Below are 8,548 nucleotides of genomic sequence, written 5' to 3' on the forward strand. Positions count from 1 at the left end.
CTCGAAAGTACATCAGCGAGTTCACACCAGAGAGAGGCCATTCACCTGCTCAGAGTGTGGGAAGGGATTCATTCAATCATCCACTCTGAAAGTACATCAGCGAGTTCACACCAGAGAGGCCATTCACCTGCTCAGAGTGTGGGAAGGGATTCACTCAGTTAGGTAACCTACAAGCACACCAGCGAGTTCACACTGGGGAGAGGCCGTTCACCTGTTCAGACTGTGGGAAGGGATTCACTCAGTCATCAGCCTACAAGCACACCGGTCAGTTCATACTGGGGAGAAGCTGTTCACCTGCTGAAGCCTGAATTATACCTCTGCATAGACGCTATGCCGTTGTGAGCATTTCTACTTGTGATTTTGTGTGTCTGCATCACTGCCAAAATGCTAGTTGGTGTTGGGGTTCTGTGCTACTGTGTTGAATTGACTTGTGTTGAGTTGCGAACAATGGCGACTGCTGACTACGTCTTGTTGGAGTTAGAGCTAATCAATGTTGCAGAAGTGTTACTTTTTTGAAATTACTGCAACGCAGAAAAATGAGAGTTTTTCCATTACCTTTTGCAGTCCATGATGTCCAAAGCAATGTTGGAAATTTCTTTGCACGATTTTGATGCCATTTTCAAGTCTTTATTGTCTGCCCAATGAAGAGTCGTGCACATGTACATATTTTCTGACTACCTCACCTAACCTCTCCTTGATGTGGTCCACTGTCCAACTTCGAAGCAAGAGGAAATGCGCAGGAGGAAACTGGCAGCTGCCAAGTGGACCAATCACAGTTCTTGCCATCTGTGTTACCGCGACGTGTAGCTGCATTTTTGGAAGGTGCGCGTTAGGCTACATTAGGCGAAGGGACTCTCATGGGGCACTACATGGAGTAGGTTGCATTCTGGCTTTGCTCTGTTCATTTTAAATTTACTTACCACCCCTTTGACATCTTTATCAAAGTGTTTATAACACTTTTATCTGTTTGAATTTGAATTTGATTTGACTGAAATGGCTAACAGAGGAAGAAAGGCATTAGCCGAAGGCAAGGAAACCGGTGATGGAAATGGAAGAAAGAAGATGTGTCTTTGAACAGCCTAAAAAGTTTCAACTTACTTTACAGGCTATCTCGAATCTTTTGGATGAAAAACTTGATGAAAGATTTACTACCTTGGAAGTATGGTTAAAGGAGAGCGAAGGTAGGTTGGCAACACTTGAAAAGAAGAATGAAAAACAGCAGCGGCAATTTTCAGAGCTTATTAAACCGGGATCATATGAATTCTTTGAAAAGAAGTGAACTTTGACCACTCATACATTGGAGCAGAATAAAGTCAGGTTTACTGATTGGAGAGTCAAAGCCACAGACTGAATTTGCGAATAATAGACTCAGTGAGGACGTTGAGAGCCGGGATCTTACTCAGTTTTTTTCTCAATTCTTCATCTCATTTTTCAATCTTTTTTATTGGTTTCCAAATAAAGAATATACAAATCGGAAGAGGAGTTTAACAAGTAGATAATATAAAAAAATATATAAACAGCAGTAGTAAAAACAGAAAGTATATCATGTCAAAATCAAATGGATAAAATGCTTCCTTGGAATAATCCCAAAAATTGCTGTGTGGATTAGGTTGAACATCTGCATCTATACTTTAGATAATATTCCAAACACATCCCTCCAAAAATTATTTAAACTTAACTCATGAACAAAACATATGAGTTAGAGTAGCCACTTCTGCATTACACCTGTCACAAATAGGGTTTATATTAGGAAAAATATGCACCAATTTATCTTTGAACATATGGGCCCTGTGTACTATCTTAAAAATTCTTAATGGAGGTCTTTGGCTCGGAGGTATTTCCTTCCCTTCCTGCACTCGACCGTGCACATCGGGTGCTGAAACCAAAACTGTCGAACGGGTTAAAACCACGTCATGTAATTCTTCGATGTCACAATGTGAATAATAAGGAGCTCTTCATTTGGATTGCTCGTCAGAAAGGAGTTACTGAGCATGAGAATCTTAAGTTTCATTTTGTTGAAGATTTTTGTCCTGAGGTATGCAAGAAATATTGCATTTTAAAATGGTGATGTCAGAATTATATCAGAGGAATCTTTGTTCAGCTTTGTTATATCCCTTTCACCTAAGGGTTGCTCTGCCTGATAAATCATTCAAATGCTTTAAATCCGTGAATGAAGCAAAACAATTTCTCGAAGATCTGAGCTTGAACGTAGATGTCTAATGTTTTGAAGATCAACATTTGAGCTTGGATGTCTCTGAAATTTACCATTCCTTTTTGTATGTGTGTATCTGGTTTATTAGTTAACAACCAGCTTCTAGATTTGGACACTTAAGAAATTTGCCCTTGGGTTGATTACATTCGTACTGTGTTTTGACATTCGGATATTTATTATGTTTCCATGTTAAAGTTACTTTATTTTTCCTTCATTGTTTTACTTTTTTTATTTTTAATTGTTTGCTTTTGAAAATCATTAAGACTCTGATTTGCTGATTATTTCCTTTTTCTTGAAATATTATTAAGATTGTATTTTGTGTCATTTTTTAAGACCTTTTCTGGTCTGCAATTGGCTGTTTTTCTCTAACATCTGCTTGACATTCCTCTCGTAATGTTTTGACAATGGGTGGTTTGTTTTTTATTTTTTATTTATTTCCTAAAAATGACAAAAATTTCACTGAATGTGCATCAGACAGACCTATATCTTTTTGAATGTGGAATCTAAAATCCTTTCTCAAATATTAGCAATTAGATTGGTGAAGATATTGCCACAAATTGTCGCCGAGCATCAGACAGGATTTATTAAAAATCATTATACACATTTTAATGTTTGGAGGTTAATGAACATTGTATACACTACTTTATCTAAGACTCCAGAATGTGTTATCTCCCTCGATGCCGAGAAGGCGTTTGATAAATTTGAATGGGAATATTTTAAAATTCTTGAGAGATTTAATTTTAGTCCAAAATTTATATCTTGGATCCAATTGATATAACATATACCTTTGGCTTCTGTTTCACTAATGATCAGAGACCCCCTTTCTTTAGGCTTTTCCAAGGTACTAGACAAGGCTGTCCTTTGAAATCCTTACTATCTGATATTAGCCTGGAGACCTTGGCAATTGCTATTCGTGATTCATCCAATGTATTTGGTGTTACTCATGGGAATGGGACGCGTAAAGTATCACTGTATGCAGATAACCTTTCGCTATATATTTCTAATCCAGAGACATCCATTCCTGCAGTAATAACACAACTTGCTCAGTTTAGTAGTAGTTCTGCTTATAAACTGAATCTTAATAAAAGTATGCTGTCTCCATTAAAAATGCAAATCTCAATTTATAGACAAGTCACCATTTAGATTGCTTGCTGATTATTTTATTTATTTGGGTGTTAAAATTACTAAGAAGCACAATGATCTATTTAAAGTTAATGTTTACTCTTAATTGATCATGCTAAACAATTGTTTACTAAATGGTCCACATTATCCTTATCCTTGATTGGTTCCATTCATGCTATTAAGATGATTATTTTACCTAAATATCAGTACCTATTTCAGGTGGTATCAATTTTTATCTCTAACTTTTTTATATATTATTGATTCTAAAATTTCTGCATATATATGGCAGAATAGAGATCCCAGGTTATATTAGAAATATTTAAAGAAATCAAAAAAGGTATGTGGCTTGGTTTTGCCGTTTCCTAGATTTTATTATTGGGCAATTAATATTCGATATTTAATGTTTTGGACACAAGAGTTGGATGAACATTGAGCGGGAGTCTCGACAGGAGTTTTCATTGGCTTCTATTTTAGGGGCTGTGCTTCCCTTTGCACTTACCAAATTTAATAAGCAAATGGTAATTCCAATAATTAAGCATACAATAGGAATATGGTTTCAATGTTGGTAATTTTTTGGACCAAATAAATATATACTGTCAAGTTCTATGACATCCATTTTTTTCTTTCAACCATTTAGAATTGATCAAGCTTTTCTTTGTTTTCATGATTTATTTATGGATGATCTTTTGTGGCTTTTGAACAGTTTTCTAATAAATATAATTTGCCTGGATCACACTTTTTCAGATATTTGCAGATTAGAAACCTTTGAACCTTCCGTTGCGATATCACATCAAATTGAAGTTATGGAAAAAAATAAGTTTAAATCCATATCAGAAGAGTTTAATATCATTTATTTGATTTAATTGTGAAAATACGCTTAGGTACTTCTGATAAAATTAAGAATGAGTGGGAAAGAGAACTTGGGATACCTTTACCTATACAAAAATGGGAGAAAATTCTTGAACTAGAAAATACCTCTTCAGTGTGTGTCAGACATGCCTTCATGCAATTTAAGGTGGTTCATCGGGCTCATATGTCCAAGGATAAGTTTGCTCATTTTTACTGACATATAAATCCTGTCTGTGATAGATGTAATTCCGGGGTAGCTTCCTTGACACATATGTTCTGGTCTTGTCCTCTTCTTAAAAAAAATTGGAAGGATATTTTGAGATATTATCTCAGTAGTTCTGCGTATTGATTTACAGCCACATCCTATTACCACAATTTTTGGAGGACCGGTCCGGTGGTAGACTCCAGTCATTTATCCTCGTCTGCTTGTCATCTAATTGTGTTTGTTACATTAATGGCCATCAGATCTACTTTACTTAAATGGAAAGATTCCAATCTCCCTACTACATTTGAATGGTTTTCCCAAACCAGAGTATGTCTAAACTTGGAAAAAATTAGGAGCGGTACTGTGGATCCTTCGGTTGAATCTGAAGAGACTTTGAGGCCATTTATTCAATAATTTCATATGATGCAAGTTGACCCTTTCTGAATCTTGTGTAATAAGTTTTTGTACTTGTATAGACGAGCGGAGTTAACGCCAAATAATTTCAGCCGTTGTAATATGACAGCCCAATTTTGTCTTTTTTTTAGTTTAGTGTTCTTTCTAGTTTACGTTTTTTTTCCGTATATAATATCTCTTTCATGGTTAGTTGCTATGAGATTGGGAGGCTAAACTATATTTGTCATTTGGAATCTGTGCTTTTACATGATAACCATTATTAATGTAATTCCGATCTCTTTGTATTATTAGATTATTGCTATGCTTATTAAATTTGAAACTTAATAAAACGATTGAAAAAGAAAAGGAAACTGGCTGCTACCAAGTGGACCAATCACAGTTTTTGTCTGCGTAGTTGCATTTTTAGGAATGTGCGCATTAGGCTACGGGATACGATACAGCCGAGGGTGCAGCGTCGGGTACGCGGCTACCTCGACGGAGAAGAATAATTCAGGCTTCAATGTGTGGGAAGGGATTCACTCGGTCATCTCAACTACAGAGAGACCAGTTCACATAGGGTAGAGACTGATCACCTGTGCAGACTTTAGAAGGAGAGTTCCACAGCCAAATCAACCAAAAGTGCATCATTGAGTTCACACTGTGGAGAGGTTGTTCATCTGCTGTGAATAAGGGAAGCTATTCACTCATTCATCTAACCTTACTCAACTTTCGCTTCAGCTGGCAATTTAATATAAGGGGTGATAGCCCTCCCCCCCCCCCCCCCCCACCACCAGCCCGGCCAAACTTAAGAAATCTCATTTGGGTGAATGCTGTGTGATGTGTCCCATGTTACAGGTCAGTATCCTGAAGTTACAAACGATACACAATATGCAATTAAACGATTCAGCTCTATAATAGTTACTTTGACTATAGGGTTAGTAAAGAAAATGAAAAATAAAGAAAGTGCCCACTCTCTCCGTTCACGTCTTCTCATCTCTCCCCAGCAAAAAACCGTGAAAATCTCTCTTCCAGACTCACAAGAAAGAATATTTCTGTCATTGCATAGCCCCACACTCGAGAACCCTATTTCCTCTAGTCGTACCCTTAACATTGCTTCTACAGGGAAACCATTACCTCAGCAGCGAAACATTGCAGAGAGGCCGTTACTTTAGTAGTGAAACCTTCCAGCACGTTACACTTCCCACATACTGCCGGTTCACAATGGGGAGAAAGTTTCAATGAGCTGCATGCTGGATATTTGTCCATCACCATTGCTGAATGCAATTTTGAGAGTGACTTGGTGCTGAACTCTGCAAGTATTGCTGCTGCTCACCACACCCAGTTCTGCACCCGGGTCGCTGGGCATGGGAGGAGTTTATTCTGCTGCATAGTCACCTTTAATGGGACAAGACCTGTGACAAATAAATCAACTCTATATTAAACACTGTCTCCGGTACTTAGTGAATTTATAACACACCTAGTGTACAGCATAGAGTCAACTCAGGCCGGCTTGAACTTGTCAGTTCCACAGCAGGTCTTTCAAATCCTCCCCTGTTGTTCACCTCTCACTGTCCCTGTGAATGAGGTCCAAACAGTCACCAGTCTGTGGGTGAAGAGGTTTCCCTTGAATTCTCTGCAGACCGAAGAAGTCGAGCTGACTACAGTTCTGTTTGAGATGTTCTTCGCCCCTCAAATTTCTAGTATTCTAAAGCTAAGGTGACAAAACCGTGGCTTATACGAGAAAGCAAAGAAAACATAAAAACCAAAGAGAGGCCATAGACAAAAAATCACTAGTATGTTGGAGGATTGGGAAGATTTTAAAAGCCAACAGAATGCAACTAAATTAATTATGAAGGAAAAGATGGAACACTTCAGTGAGCTAGCCGGTAATATTAAAGAGGATACCAAATGTTTCTTCAGGTAATTCTAGTGTAAAAGAAAGGCGGAAATGGATATCGAACCGCTGAAAAATGATGATGGAGAGGTATTAATGGACTCGGGGTGCACGGTGATGGCAGATGAACTGGATAAGTATTGTACATCACTCTAATCTCTCGAAGACACCGACAGGAATACAGAAGTTCCAGATGTTAGTGGTCAGAATGTGTGAAGTTACGCTACTCGGGAGAAGGTTCTTGGAAACAGAGATGGTCTGAAGGTAAACAGGTCACCTATACAGTATAGTATACACCCCAGAGATCGGAAAGAGGTGGCTGAAGAGATGTGGAGGCATTAGCAATGATTTTTCGAGGGTCGTTAAGGAAATAAAATCCTAAGAATTTATTTTTTGCCTTCACTACTCCCCCTCTTGTAGTTTCACCTATCACCTACCACTTCTTCTACCCTTTTCACCCCCACACTTTTTCCTCTGACGTCTCATCTTTTTTGTTCCCAGTCCTGATGAAGGGTCTCGGCCCGAAACGTCGACTGTTTGCTATTTCCCATATGTGCTGCCTGGCCTCCCAGGTTCCTCCAGCATTTTGTGTATGTGTTGCTTGGATTCCCAGCATCCACAGAACGTTGCAGTTGATACTGATAACAGACAGATAGTTTAGAGCAAAGCTGCAGTCTGTAAAAGGTCTTCGATAGGTTTGGAGAACGGACAACGAATTCGTGGATGAAATGTACGGAAATGTACAGTGTATGCAAATGTACGGGCATGTACAATTGTGGAAGGAATAAATAAATAAATGGGAGAAAATTCAAAAATCAGAAGTGCATAAGTACTTGGGAATCCTTGAGCAGGAGTCCTTAAAGGTTTGCTTGCAGATTGAATCGATGAAGGATGACAACTGTAATGTTAGCATATAAGAACAAGGATGTGACACTGTGGCTTTAAAACGCATTGGACAGATTGCACTTCGTGTATTGTGAACAGTTTACAACCTGCGAAAACAGATGTGCTCGTATTGGAGCGGGTCCAGAGAACGTTCACGGGAATGATTCCAGTAACGAATGAGGAGCGATAGATAGCTTTGACCCTGTACTCGCTGGTCTAGAAGACAGAGAGGGGATCTCATTAAAACCTATTAAATATTGAAAGGCCTCGACAGCGTGGCAATGAAGAAGATGCACCCTGTACTGTGTGAGTCTGGGACCACAGGTCACAACCTCAATGCATCGGGCATCCACTGACAGCAGAGATGAGGAGGATTTTCTTTAATCCAGGAGTGGTAAATCTTTAGAATTTATTGCCACGGACGGAGTAGAGGCCAAGTCATTGAGTGTATTTTAAATGGATTTTGAAAGATTATGGGGAGAAGGCAGGAGAATGGGGTTGAGAGATAATCAATTGGACACGAAGGAATGGCGGAGCAGACTCGATTGGCTGAGCAGGCCCTGTCTGATATCTCATGGCTCATGGTCTGAAGAAGAGGCCAGTGAGGTTGCATTAGGGATCGGATATTGTTAGGGTATCCACGCCTGGATTATTGTATTCAATATTAGGAAAGAGGACGCTAAGCTAGAATGAGTGCAGAAAAGATTTACGAGAATGCTGCTGATACTTGAGGCACTGAGTTCTGGAGAGAGGCCGGACAGGTTGGGATTTCACACCTTGAAGTGCAGGAGATTGAGGTGACCTTATGCAGGTGTTCCAAACTATGAGTGTAGAAATGGGGAATCTCTGTTTTGCTTTATCCCCTCTATCGAAGCTACCGGACCTCCTGACTTCCTCCAACATTTTGTGTCTGTGACTCTGCATCTCCAACATCTGCAGAATCTCATTGGGACAAAGTGCAGAAAGCAGAGACGACATCTGGTCTCTC

Source organism: Hypanus sabinus, unplaced genomic scaffold, assembly GCF_030144855.1.
Source record: "Hypanus sabinus isolate sHypSab1 unplaced genomic scaffold, sHypSab1.hap1 scaffold_764, whole genome shotgun sequence".
Lineage (NCBI taxonomy): Eukaryota > Metazoa > Chordata > Chondrichthyes > Myliobatiformes > Dasyatidae > Hypanus > Hypanus sabinus.